The following is a 15,588-nucleotide window of genomic DNA, read 5'->3' on the forward strand; positions in this document are numbered from 1 at the left end:
CTTTGGTGAGGGAAGTAACTTATGCTTTATGGACTGGTAACTGTAAGCTCCTACCCCAAAAAAATACCCTTTATAAAAGCCAGCAGGCTTGTGGTATTTTGCATCAGCACCCCTTTGGCTGAGTAATACACCATCCTACCAGGGATAAGCACTTCCCACCAGAAGGGAAACAGCAAATGAGCTGGCTAAGACCTACTTCTGCTTAGCCCCTTCAAGATGGTCTATGGACAATATTCCCTCACCTAGGACATGGTAGTCACTGAGCTGTAATGCCAGGGACTTGGCCAGGGTAAGATAAAATGCCACAATTCTCTTTGACAGAGAATCAGCTGGTTGTTGCTGTTGTTTTTTTCTCCAATAAGTATTCCCCTGTTGTTATAAGCTTTTTATTATATTGCAGTGCTCAAAAAATGTTCATTCTGATTATTTTCCCCAGCCTAATTGTTTCATTTCTGGAGGGATGGTGTGTTAGCAAGCCAAAAGGGGTGCTGATGCAAAGTACCATAAATCTTTTGACTTTTATAAAGGATATTTATTTGGGGTGGAAGCTTACATTTACCAATCCATAAAGTGTAAGTTACTTCTCTAACCCAATTATGTTGCCATATATTGGAGCAAGATGACTGCCCATGTGTGCAAGTGTTCAGGCTCCCTCTTCCTTTCTTGGCTCTGTGGTCCCAGCTTCTTCCTGTATCAGCTGTAGGTTGAGATAAGTCTTGTCTCTCCCCTCGAGCTCATTCCTCTCTGGGGTCAGCTGCTCTTGTCTCTCTACAAGATCAGCTATAGACTATTAGGCAAATGGCTTGTCTCTACTCAGGGCCTCTGCCATGCATAACATATCTGCTTCTTTTTGTGTTTACTTCCCAGGGCTCCAGCTCAAAACTCAAACTTCCATTCACTGTTATGTGGTTTCTCTGTGAGTCCCCACACACCAAGAGGGCAGGGACCCAGCATCCTAGTGATGTGGCCCAATCAAGTAAAAGTGAAACCTTTGAATCCGGCATAATCTAATATTCCCAGAGAAAAGACAAGTTCACAAACATTGTCCAATATCAATTTTTGGAATTCATACATAATATTAAAAAGCTACAGATGGATTTTGGGCATTCTCTACTTCATTATTTTTGCTACTGTATTCTTCACACTTTTAACTTTTAAGTTGTTTACAATTGCTTCACTTTATCACCCTAACTTAAATGTATTGCTCTTTAACTGGTCATTAGAAGTTTTCAGTATGATAGTACATTGTGTGTCATTTGTGTGAAAATTCTGAATATTTAGTCAGAAACCCACAGGTCATTGTAACACACTAATTCAGAATACCTCTGGTCCCCTGCTGGGGGTTGCTTAAGGGATTCAGACCAGTCTATAACTCAGAATCACAATCCTTTCTTTTGTCTCCTTAACTTGTAATCATTATCTGCTTTATTGCACTGATTGAGCTTTTGTGGCATCATCAGATTTTTAAAATTCATCAAGCCTGGGATAAATTGAGTCAATCCCTTGCATTTATATAGAGCATGAGAATTTAGTGGGATAGCCTGACTGGGTATTCTCTTACAGTGAACTACTAAAAACCTTAGCAGCTTCACAGTTAAACATTTAGTTTTTCATGCCACTTTAAGTTAATTGTCTGAACACCTTCACTGGCTTTGATTGTCCTAAATTTTTCCCATTACTTTTATCTTTATTTACTTTCTTTAAAATATTTCAAATGTATTTCTATACATAAGGTATAGAATTATAATTGTATATATGTATATAAGCTAGGAGATCCATGACAACCCCACACACCTCACTCTGCCTTCCCAACCATAATGTCATAAAAAGGAGTCCCAGTAGTTAGAGTGATTTTCATCATAACGTCAATCATCACCTGATTCAAAGGCATAATATTAGGGGATGCTTTAGTATCATCTTACAACTTATCTACATTCCGTCTATATATCTTTTTATAGTGCTCATCAAACTGTGTTATTTCTATTCTTTTATATGTCTGTTTATTCCACTCTGTTCAGATGTCCTTGGGGAAAGGGATTATAACAGCCCCATTATCCAGTGGAGATACATATTCTGAAATATGATAGTGAACATGAACATATTTTATGGATTCTAAAGTGCTGTTAGGTATTAAAAAAGCAGAAGCTTAAGAAATAAAGATAAAAGTACTATTTCATTAAAATTATATCCTGGTACACATATGAACTTGGCAAAAGTATGAAATATCAGAGACATTTGTGAAAAGTACCTTATTTTCTGCTTTAGGAAGAAAAGAATTACAGGAACATGCCTCACTCTTATTTCATTTTAAAAATGTTTTTGATGGAATTGTCCAAAGCTATATTTAAAACTTCATTATCAATTCTAAATACAGACGTAAATATGCAAATAAGATAATAGGAGTTTCTAAGAAATTCTTAACACTGTGCTTATTGGAAAAATGTTGCATCCTTCAGAATTTTGTTAATCATATAAAATATTTTCTATAGCAAATACTTGGAATATACCTGTTATATGTCTTTAACAGAACTTTGTTTTTCTAGCACTCATTTCCTTGAAAAATGCCCAATCAGATATTGTATCCTCAGAATCAAGAACAATGCTTTGTGCTTAGAGTGTGCATGGTAAATATTTGTTTAATGGAAGAATTTAATATATACGGTATTGGAAAAACTTTCTCAAATTTTAAATTTTAATAAATAAACCCAGTTATATTTCAACCTCCAAATATAAAATGTTACTCCATTCTTAATAGCACTTATTTTCTAGAATACTAAACTTTTGTCATTGTTACTTGAATCACTTATTACCAGTGATTGCATGACTTTAGAGCATCACTTTACCATTAAATACATTCAATTACTCATCTGTAGAAAGGAGAGTTAAAATAGATGACTCCAATAGTGGTTTCCTGTCCTAACCATTTAAGAATTTATATGACAAATTTTCTTTTGTTTTTTAAAGCACAAAACATATAGTTTATTGGTGATTCTGTTTGTCATTATATGTATGCTTAAATATTGATCTTGCTTACTTAAGTGAATTCTGTTATTTCCCAGAATCCAAATATTTTCCAGTGAAATATGAAAAATTATGGTCAGAACCTAAGTTTTAATAACTAAAATATAACTTAATAGAGTTCCTGAAATATTTTTATTCAATAAGGTGATATCTACATAAATCCATGGAACAAACATTCAATTCTCAATTTTCCTTTTATGGCCTTAGAATAGGGATTCACTTTGGTCCTGTAAAAATGTTTATTTTATTGCTTATTTGTATTCCTTTTCATTCCAATAAACTCTTGCATGAATCTTTTCTCAAAAAGAATAGAGCAGGGAAATGGATGTGGCTCAAGCAACTGGGCTCCCGTCTACCATATGGGAGGTCCAGGCTTCAATACCCAGGACCTCCTGGTGAAGGCAAGCTGACATATGTTGCAAGCTGGTCCATATGGAGTGCTGCCCCATGCAGAAGTGCTGCCCCACACAGGAGTGATGGCCCACACAGAGAGCTGACACAGCAGGATGACGCAGCAAAAATAGACATAGAGGAGAGACAATAAGAGATACAGCAGACCAGGGAGCTAGGTGGTGCAAGAGAATAATTGCCTCTCTCCCACTGGAGGGTGCCAGGATTGGTTCCGAGAGCTGCCTAATGAGAATACAAGCAGATACAGAAGAATACACAGAGAACAGACAATGGAGGGTGGGGGAAGAAATAAATAAATAAATCTTTAAAAAAAAAGAATAGAGTAAAAGCAAGGAGAAGAGCTAAATGATGCTGTATTTAAATATTTTATTCAATTTTCATAATATCTATATCATTCCTTTTATTCTAACATTTGACTTTGATAATTGTTATTTGAACAATTAACCTTTCTCTAGGAAATTGGCATTTAGTAATTTTTTGGTAAATGTAAGATGAGCTTAAAGGTCTCACATTTTACAAATTTTGTTTGGTGGACATTTTTACCTTGTGTTTCCAAAAGTTATATGGTCAGAAGAGTTTTAGTTCATTTTTAGAGTTTGTATTCCACTCTTATTTCCAACTCCCCTTTTAATTGGGTCATTGGAACACTGCTCCTGACACACTAAGAAGTTTCTCCATTCCACACATCTCTAACTCCAACTTTAAATTGCTATGGGAATTGGGGAACAATTAAAATCATGGTTGTGTAAAAAATATTTACTCTTCTACTTCCATGGAATCTGACATGATTTGTTAAAACCTAACTTCATCTGAGAGCTGTCATAGATATTAAGAAAATTCTAAATGGACTCTTCTAGGAGGTAAAGACAATTTCTCAGTATCAAGGTAAGATTAATTAATAAATACCATGAGAATGTACCTTTTCAAGCTATGAATATAGGAATTGTTCATTTTTAGTTTATGCCATTACCATCCCTTATTATTATTAAAACACAACTAAAAATTTATTATTATAAGCTTCATTTTATTATAAATATCCGTGAAAAGTCTTTTAATCTATGAAGCAAGTTACGTATGCTATATAAGTTTTCCTCACAGAAACACTGAGACAAGCAAAGCAGGTATTTTTTCAATCACTATTTAACATATGAGAAAACTGAAGCTATGAATTAGAGGCAAAGACTCTAAAAGCAAAAACTTTATTTCTAGGTCAAAACAAATTTCCATTATGCCAATTCATGCCGTTCTGTTCAAATGAATATTAACTGATTCTTCTGTACTTCCATTGCCTAAACTCATGATTATCTGTATAAGATGACATCTTAGTATGGACTGAAAGGTACTAAAAAATGAAACAAAACAAAGAAAAACAGTCTGTTACAAATGAATGATTGGGTCACATTAAATTTATCCTGATCATGAACCCACAAATATGACACAAAGAAATTTAAGAGCCTAGAAAATCAAGCTTCACCTGTTCAGAAGGATGAACAAAACCTACAAGCTCCTTCCCCCACATTTCTTATATTTCAGAAAATAAAAGATACCCTGTTAAAGTACTGAGAGCAGAAGAATATGAATGTAACAAGACAGACCTGGCTCAAAGTGCATTTGAACTGTTCAGGGGACTTCTGCTTGTATGTGGAAAGGTTGGAGCATGTGGCAGGGAGAAGCAGTTTAGGTGACCTGATATGCCTTTACTTTACAATTGTCTTGAAGAGGAAACCAGCAGGATCTGCACACCTGGACCAGGGGCCAGATCTGGAACATTACCATGTTTCCAAGGAAATCAATATCCTGCCATTTTCTTCCATTTGAATTCAGGACTGTATTGCTTAAAAGTGCCTATGTCTGTTATCCAAGGCAGCCCTTGATCACTTTCTGGACAGTATATGGGGAAAAGTTTTATTTATCATAAGAAATAGTATAGAGTGGCTTTAGAATTATTGTCACTTTCCTCTGGTTTCTGTGGAATGAGCCCAGTCAATTTTGTGTTGTCACCTCATTTTGTATATGGTTATTGATGACTATTCCCTGTTGTTGATGTAAGATAAAGATTTTAATATTACCGTTTAGGCAGGGTGGTAGTGGAAAGAGCATGGCTTGGGATCTTGCCTCTGCTCATTATTAGCCATGTGACCTTGGCCAAGTGAACTAATTTCAAAGACAATATATGACACCTGGAAGCCTGCAAAAAATAGTGATGAATAAAATTGAGGCATGATTTTTAGGTGGTATGTCTTTAAGCTGAATAAGGTTTTAAAAATATTTTTAGGCTCAATTTTTTCTTCTCTTAAATTGATATTACCTATTCCCTCTTTTGTTTCTACTGAAAGTTGAACTTTTTCTACTGAGTATTCTTTAAAATGATTCTGTGGTGAGAATCTCTCTGCTGAGTTTGGTCTCTGGCTTCCATCATTATTTGTTCTACAGCAAGTTTCCCAATGGCTATCACATAACTTACTGAGCGGGAGGGAGGGAAGTGTGGCTGTACTGACATTCTCATCCCACGTGAGGACTAAGTTGTGATTCTGACCAACTTCAAATCTGGTGGAGATTTCAGAAAGATCAACTTATATCCAGTCAGTAGTTGCTGACAACCCAATTCATTTAAATATCTAAACTTTGTGTCACATTTCTGCTGAAAATTTTATAAAATCATACTGTTAAGTTTAGAGGTAGTCGGGGGGTCCAAGAGCTCATCTCAAACTTGGCACTCTGTGCTAATGGGCCTCTTCCTCACCAAGAGAAGGGTCCACTTTTCTGCCAGACTTTTTTTCTTTTTTGCATTTGGTGAATACATTTTGGAGCACCACTGCACTGTGTGGATTATAATTTATATTGTACTTTATACTCTCTCCCACTACATTCCGTGGGTTATGGCAGGATATATAATGTCCAGCATCTGTCCCTGCAATATCATTTAGTACAACTTCAAGTCCTGAAAATGCTCCCACATCTCATCTCTTCTTCCCTCTCCCTGCCCATAGCAACTACCGTGGCCACTTTCTTCACATCAATGCTACAGTTTCTTCCATTACTAGTCACAATAATTCTATAGTGGAATACCAGTAAGTTCACTCTAATCCAAATTTTATTCCTCCATCCTGTGGACCCTGGGTTGGTGATGTCCACTCAACCTCTATATCGAGAGGGCCTTAGATCCCACCAGGTTGATGGATGTGATAGTCCTCTTGGAGTTCTAGGCACTCTCAGTTCCCAGGTGTGGTGGTTGACCATCTTCACCTCCCTGTTAGCTGACCTGTACAAGTCCAACAAACCGGAGAATTGGAGCTGCAACTCTGCTGAGGCTCAGGGCCCAGCTGGCACATGGCCAGTCCAGAGATCGAAATCTCCTGGGTATACACCAACCCCAGTGCCAACCACAGTTTCAGTAAAAGTGACAGAAGAGGCATGTGTATAAAGTTCACATCTGAGTCCAACTTCATCACACTTAGGAACACATATTCCAAAGTGGGCCCATTGCTAAGCTACTGAACTCCAGAGTAAACTGCTATGATTGTAGAACCTGTGTGTCTCCACAGCCCTCAGGAGCACTACTACCAGGGGTTGAATCTACTTTCACTGTCTCTGAGATTCTGCTAAGACATGCAAAAGTGTGTGCCCTCTAAAGACCTCCTGACTCTTTTTGAAGACTCTTAGCCATATATACTCATTTGTCTTTACCATTCCCCCCCTTTATTCAAGGTCTTTTTCTACTCACATGACCAGTCAGTGATTGGTAGTAATCCCTTGGTGCCAGGAAGTCTCATCCCCGGGAGTCATGTCCCATGGTGGGGGGAAGGTAATGTGTTTGCTGAGTTTGGCTTAGAGAGTGGCCACATTTGAGCAACTTGGAGGCTCTCAGGAGGTAACTCTTAGGCACCCTGCAGCTCTAGGCCTACTTCAAATTTCAGACACACATGCTCATAAGCATAGTCGTCAGTATCAAGGGTTCATCATTGGACCATCCTTCTTCACTTGTCTTTACCCTTGCACTTGGGGGATTGTTGCTGGTCCATTGGGGAATGTGACAGAGCTCCTCCGGCTAGGAACTCACACTCCCTCCATTGTTGTTTGTAACTGTATCTACTATGAAAATACCCAACATATATCTGAACATATTTATGTACCCTACATATGTGCCTTGGAGAACTCCCTCCCAACCATGTGTTGCCCATCAATAACACCCCATATGAGTGTTCTACCCCTGCCAGAGTTGAACCCCTCTGTGATCCAAAACTTTTTAAAAAACGAAGTCTAAAATATCACCAAATACAATTAATAGGAAAATGAAATAGCAGTGGTAGGTTTAAAGATTAGAAATAGCGTACATACTAATTTAGAAAAACTAAAATAAAGTAAAAATAAATTGGGGTATTAAAAATGAAAAATATCATAAAACTTTGCTTTTGATGTTTTGCATTTCATCACTGTAATCAGTGTTGCCCTGTATGTACAGTGGCAAGGCAATTTTTTCCATTTCTTCCTCAGTGTCTACATCCTTTCTTTTTTCTTTTTTTCTAATTTTTAATTTTGTCTTCATAAATTTTTTAGATCCCAGTAAAGTCACATATATAATATAGGGGTTCCCATATATCCAACAGCAAACCCTTTTCCCCCTTCTCCAGCAATGATCTTTTTACATGTTCATGTTATATTTGCTGCAGCTGATGTACAGATATTGACACATAGCTATCAAACATGGCTCCATTTTGGTTTACATTATGGTTTATATTTTAGACTGTACAATTTTCTAAATTTTTATTTGCCTTATGTTTTACATTATGGTTTATATTTTAAGCTATAGACTTTTGGTGTAATTTAATGTGTCCTGTATCCATCATTGCACTATCTTGTGGAACACTTCCATTGCCCCTCCCCCCAGTTACCCTGCTTCCATCTATTCCTCTCTTCCCCTCCTCTCAGGGCCCAAACTGACAATCAATCTTCACTGCTTGAAGGACCAGATTCACAGATACTTGCAACGATGCTGAGGGCTTGACATACTAGACTGTCTTCCCCCATTGGGAGCCACCAATTCTCTTGAGAGACACAATTTCCTCTATTTCAGAACATCAGGCCTCCCCAGGATGTGGGAACAACTTCCCACTCATTTTATGGGTCTCCACCCAATGATATAACACACTAAGACAAGATGAGCACTCACACACCCCCTAGAAACTTGCCCCTGTGCCAGATACTCCCCACCCCCCTTAAGCATCTTAAACAGGTAATTCTTCCTTATAATATTTTCTAAAGAGTTGTCCCAACATTATAGTTTCAACCACATACCCAAAAAATCTCCCATGTTCAACTGTTCCCCCCAGTCACTCCCCCAAGTCCTTGGGTCATCTGAACCATCCTCCCAACCCTAGCCCCCCTCACGCCTACAAAGCCCCACCCAAAGATAACTCTATGACCCCATCTTATCCCTTCCCTGTACAAATACTTACCTCAACTTTATCAGAGATTTCACCAATCTAGGCATCAGCTCACAACCTTCCTCTGCCCCCCAATTTCCTATAAGCCTATCATCTAGTCTCCAGCTCTCTGAGACAGCTTGTTTTGCTTATTTCATATCAGAGAGGTCATGTAATATTTGTCCTTCAATGCCTGATTTGCTTCACTCAGCATAAGGTCTTTAAGGTTCATCCATGTTTTCCCATGTGTTTGTACTGTATTCCTTCTTATAGCTGAGTAGTATTCCATTTTATGTATATACCACATTTTGTTTATCCATTCATCTCTTGATGGGCATTTGGGTTGATTCCAACTTTTGGCAATAGTGAATAATGCCACTATGAACATTTGTGTGCATATATCAGTTTGTGTCCTTGTTTTCAGTTCTTCTGGGTACATACACAGCAGTGGATTGTTGGGTCTTATGTCAAATCTATAGCTAGTTTTTTGAGAAACCGCCAAACTGTGCTCTGGAATGGCTGGATCCCTCTGCATTCCCACCAGCAGTGGATGAGTGTTCCCATTCCTCCACATCCTCTCCAACATCCAACATTTGTAGTCTTCCGTGGTTTTTTTTTTTTTTTTTTTTGATAACCCTTAGTCTCATGGGAGTAAGATGATATCTCATTGTAGTTTTGATTTTCATTTCCCTAATAGATAGTGATTTTGAGAATTTTTTCATGTGCTGTTTAGCCATTTGTATTTCTTCTTTGGAGAAAGTCTGAGCTAATCTCTTGCCCATTTTTAAAATGAGTTGTTTGTTATTTTATTTGTGAGATATAGGATTTCTTTACATATATGGGATATTAGTCTCCTATCAGATATATGGTTACCAAATATTTTTTTCCCATTGGGTAGGCTGTCTTTTCACTTTCTTGACAAACTCCTTTGAGGTGCAAAAGGTTTTAATTCTGAGGAAGTCCCATTTATCTATTTGTTCTTTTGCTTCTTGTGCTTTTGGTGTGAAGTTCATGGAGCCATTTCCAATTACGAGATCCTGTAGATGCTTCCCTACATTGTTTTCCAAGGTCTTTATGGTCCTGGCTCTTATATTTAGGTCCTTGATCCATCTTGAGTTGATTTTTGTATAAGGTGTGAGGTGGTAATCCTCTTTCATTCTTTTACATATGGATATCCAGTTCTCCAAGTACCATTTATTGAAGAGGCCATTCTCTCCCAGTTGAATGGATTTGGCGGCCTTGTCAAATATCAGATATCTGTATATATGAGGATCTGTATCAGAATTCTCAGTTCTGTTCCATTGGTCAGTGTCTATCCTTGTGCCAATACCATGCTGTTTTCACTACTGTGACTTTGTAGTAGGCTTTGAAGTCAGGTAGCATGATTCCTCCAATTTCATTTTTTCTTTTTCAATATGTCATTAGCTATTCGGGGCCTCTGACCTTTCCAAATAAATTTCATAGATAGCTTTTCTAGTTCACTAAAAAAATGCTGTGCTGATTTTTATTGGGATTGCATTGAATCTGTAGATCAGTTTTGGTAGGACAGACATCTTAATGATATTTAGTCTTCTTATCCATGAACAGGGAATATTCTTCCATTTATGTAAATCTTCTTTGATTTTCTTGAACAATGTTGTTTAGTTTTCTGTGTTTAAGTATTTTACATCTTTAGTTAAATTGATTCCTAGGTATTTTATTTTTTAATTTACTATTGTAAATGGTATTTGTTTTTTGATTTCCTCCTGAGATTGCTCATTATTGGTGTACAGAAATGCTACTGATTTTTGTGCATTGATCTTAAAACTTCCAACTTTATTTTATTTATTTTTTGACTATGTTCTTTATTTTATTTTATTTTTCTACCCTTTTTATTAAAGTTAATAGATCACAAAGAATATTACATTAAAAAACATTAAAAAACATAAAAAACATAAGAGGTTCCCATATACCCCACTCCCCACTTCCCCACCCCATCATTTTTGTAAATTGTATTTTTTGAAGATATATACATCACAAAAAAGTTACATTAAAAAATATAAGAGATTCCTATATACCCCCCACTCCCCCACCCCACTCCTCCACACCAACAACCTCCTCCATCATTGTGACACATTCATCACACTAGTTGAACACATTTTGCAGCACTGTTGCACCACATAGATAATAGTTTTCCATGTAGTTCACAGCCCCCCCCCCCAGTACATTCAGTGGGTTATGGCAGGATATATAATGTCCAGCATCTGACCCTGCAGTATCATTTAGGACAACTCAATGTCCCCAAAATGCCCCCATATTACATCTCTTCTTCCCTCTCCCTGCCCTCAGCAACTATTGTGGCCACTTTCTCCACCTCAATGCTACAATCTTCTATTACTAGTCGCAATAGTTTTCTAGTAGAATATCAATAAGTCCACTCTAATCCATATTTTATTCCTCCATCCTGTGGGCCCTGGGATGGTGATGTCCACTCCACCTCTAGATCAAGAAGGGGCTTAGATTCCGTATGGATGATGGATGCAATTCCTCTGCTTGCAGTTGTTGGCACTCTTGAATCCCTGGTGTGGTGTTTGACCATCTTCACCTCCCTGTTAGCTGGCCTGGGTAAGTCCAATGAATCAGACAGTAGGAGTTACAATTCTGCTGAGGCTCAGGGCCCAGCTGGCACATGGGAAGTCCAGAGATTCAAGTCCCCTCAGTATGCACCATCCCTAGAACCAACCACAAGTTCAGTAAAAGTGACAGAAGAGGCATGTGTAGGAAGGTCACATCTGAGTCCAGCTTCATCATACTCGGGAGCACAAATTCCAAAGTAGGGCCCTCTGACATGATACAGAACTTCAAAATCCATCTGCCATGACCATATACCCTGTGGATCTCCGTAGTCTTCAGAACCAGCACCTAGGGTTATATCTACTTTGGCTCTCTCTTGGGTCCTTCTGAGGTGTGCATAAGCATGATCCCTCTGATGACCACTTGAGGCTTTTTGGAAGACTCTTAGCCATATAAACTCATTTGTCTTTGCCATTTCCCCTTTTTATTCAAGATCAAAAAGCAGTTTTTAACACTTGATCCAACATGTAGGCTGGGATATTCTGCTGGTCTGAGTTGATCCTTTTATTCAAGGTCCCTTTCTAGTTGAATCACCAGTTAGTGATTGGTAGTAATCCCTCAGCACCAGGGAGGCTAATCCCCAGGAGTCATGTCCCACACTGAGGGGAAGGTAATGAACTTACATGCTGAGTTTGGCTTAGAGAGTGACCACATTTGAGCAACAGGGAAACTATCAGGAGGTAACACTTAGGCACCCTGCAGCTCTAGGCCTAGTTTATATTTCAGATGCACAGGCTCATAAGCATAGTCATCATTATCAAAGGTTCAAAATCTCGTGACTTTAATAATCTCATTTATAAGTTTTAGAAGCTTTGTTGTAGACGTCTCAGAGCTTTCTATGTATAGAATCATGTTGTCTGCAAATAGTGAAATATCAACTTCTTCCTTTCCAATTTGGATGTCTTTTATATCTGGTTCTTGCCTCAGTGCTTGAGCAAGTACTACTAACACAATGTTAAAGAGAAGGGGTGATAGTGGGCATCCTTTTCTTGTGCCTGATCTTAGAGGGAAAGATTTTAGGATTTCACCATTGTAAATGATGTTAGCTGTGGGTTTTCAAATATACCTTTTATCATGTTCAGAAAGTTTCCTTCTATTCCTATCTTTTGCAGTGTTTTCATCAAGAAAGGGTGCTGTATTTTTTCAAATGTTTTTTTTTCTGCATCTATAGATATGATCATGTGATTTTTCCCCTTCCATCTGGTGTATTACAGTAATTGATTTTCTTATGTTGAACCATCCTTGTATACCAGAAGTGAAACCCACCTGATCATGGTGTATAATTCATTTAATGTGTTATTGAATACGATTAGCAGGTATTTTGTTGAGGATTTTCACATTTAGGTTCATTAGAGAGATTGGTCTGTCATTTTCCTTTCTTGTGGTGTCTTTGTTTGGCTTTGGTATTAGGGAAATGTTGGCATCATAGAATGAGTTTGGCAATGTTCCTTTTTTTTTCAAAATTTTGAAAGAGTTTAAGCAAGATTGGTGTTAGTTCTTTCCAGAACATTTGGTAGATTTCACCTGTGAAACCTTTTGGCCCAGGGCACTTCTTAGTTGGGAGGTTTTTAATGACTGATTCTATCTTTTTACTTGTGATTGGTTTGTTGAGATCATCAGTTTCTTCTTTCATCAATGTAGGTTGTTTATGTGTTTCTAGGAATTTGTCCATTTCCTCTAAATTATCCTTCTTGTTGGAATATGGGTTTTCAAAGTATCCTCCTATGATTATCTTTATTTGTGTGGGGTCAGTGGTGATATCCCCTTTCTCCTTTCTTATTTTGTGTATTTGCATCTTCTCTCTTTTTTTCTTTGTTAGTCTAGCTAAGGATTTGTCAATTTTATTGATCTTTTCAAAGAACCAGCTCTTGGTTTTGTTTATTTTTTCTAGCACTTTCTTATTTTCTATTTCATTTAGTTCGGCTCTGATATTTGTTATTTCTTTCTTTCTTCTTTCTTTGGGGTTAGTTTTCTTACTAATTCCTTCAAGTGTGCAGTTAGGTTTTCAGTTTTAGTTCTTTCTTCTTTTTTGATATATGAATTTGTGGCTATGGATTTTCCTCTCAGTAAAGTTATTGCAACATCCCATAAGTTTTGATATGTTGTGTTATCATTTTCATTAGTTTCAAGGTAGTTATTGATTTCTTTTGAGATTTTCTCCTTGACCCACGGTTTGTCACAGAGTGTTTGTTTAGCTTCCATATCTTGCTGCCAAATTGGGTGTCTGGCCCTTGCAGATTTCCAGCTTCATTCCACATGGTCAGTGAAATTATTTTGCATGATTTCAATTTTTCTGAATTCACTGAGACTTTCTCTGTGGCCTAGAATGTGGTCTATCTTGGAGAATGATCCATGTGCCCTTGAGAAGAATGTATATCCTGCTATATTTGGGTGTAATATTCTGTATATGTCTATTAAGTCCAGCTCCTCTAATATATTGTTCAAAGTCTTTGTTTCTTTATTGATTGTCTGTTGAGATGTTCTATCCAATGTTGATAGTGGTGTATTAAAGTTTCCCACTGTAACTGAATAGTGGTGTAATAAAGTTCCCCACTGTTTTCCTTCACTTAGTTTTTCCAGTGTTTGCCTCACGTATTTGGAGGTGCCCTTGTTAGGGGCATAAATGTTTATGATTGTTCTTTCTTTTTGAAAGATTATCCCGTTCACTAATATGTAGTGTCCATCTTTGTCTCACAATAGTTTTGCCTTTAAAGTCTATTTTGTCTGATATTAATATAGCTACTCCTGCCTTTTTTTTTTATTGTTTGCCTGTAAGATTGTTTTTCAGCCATTCATTTTCATCAACCATGAATCCCTGGGTCTAAGATGTGTTTCTTGTAGACAGCATATAGATGGGTCATATTTCCTTATCCATTCTTCCAATCTGTGTCTCTGGACAGGTGAATTTAATCCATTGACAGTCAGTGTTATTTTCTTTGGGTTTGTGTTTGACATATGGCTTTTATTTTCTCTTTTTGTCTTTTCAGTTGTTCTTACACTCGCCTCCAACTCTGTCTCTCCTGTTTTTTCTTTCCTCCTGCAGAACTCCCTTTAGTATTTTTTAAAGGGCAGGTTTCTTGTTGTCATACTCTTTTAGTTTCTGTTTATCTGTGAATATTTGAGCTCTCCATCATTTTTAAATGCTAACTTTGCAGGATAGAGTATTCTTGGTTGGAAATTTTTTTTCTTGTAGTACTTTGACTATGCCATATCACTGCCTTCTTGCCTCCATGGTTTCAAATGAGAAATCAGCACAATCTTATTGAGTTGCCCTTGTATGTGATGGTTCTCTTTTTTCTTGCTGCTTTCAGTATTTTCTATTTGTCTTGAGTATTGGATAATTTGACAAGTATATGTGTTGGGGAAGACCTGTTGAGATTTATGCTGTTTGGGGTGAATTGTACTTCCTGAACATGTACATCCATCTCCCTCAATAGGTTTGGTAAATTTTTGGGCATTATTTCCTCCAACATCCCTTCTGTCTCCTTTCCCTTCTCTTCTCCTTCTGGTATGCCTATAATGTGTATGTTTGTGCATTTTGTGCTGTCATTGAGGTCCCTAAGTTCCTGCTGGATTTTTATCTATCTTTTAATTGATCAGTTCTACTATCTGTTTGATTTCAGATGTACTGTCTTTCACATCACTAATTCTTTCCTCTGCCTCTTCAAATCTGCTGTCATTTGCTGAGAGTGTATTTTTGATTTCTTGGAATGTGCTGTTCATCACCATCATATCCATTATCTTTTTGCATATGTTTACAATTTCTTCTGTATGCTCTCCAAGTGTTTTCTTAATATCCTTAATCTCTTCCATCACTTCCTTAAATTGGTCTATGATATATGTTTTGAGATCTTTGATTAGTTGTTCAATGTTCTGTTCCTCTTCCTGGTTTTTAGTTTTTTCATTGAATTGGTTCATGATTTCCTGATTATTTGTATGGTTTGTAAGTTTTGTTGCTGTCTGGTCATCATTTTATCTTGATGAGTTTATTCAGTTGCTTAACCTCTCCATCTAGTCTTGGGGTTTATTTGGGTGCTGTTTTTATGTGCATGTTAATTCTTCTTTTTGACACTTTGTTCTTTTTATTCTACTTCCATCTTGTTGTCTAAGTTCCCTTGAA

The sequence above is a fragment of the Dasypus novemcinctus genome, chromosome 8, assembly GCF_030445035.2.
Source record: "Dasypus novemcinctus isolate mDasNov1 chromosome 8, mDasNov1.1.hap2, whole genome shotgun sequence".
NCBI classification, from domain to species: domain Eukaryota; kingdom Metazoa; phylum Chordata; class Mammalia; order Cingulata; family Dasypodidae; genus Dasypus; species Dasypus novemcinctus.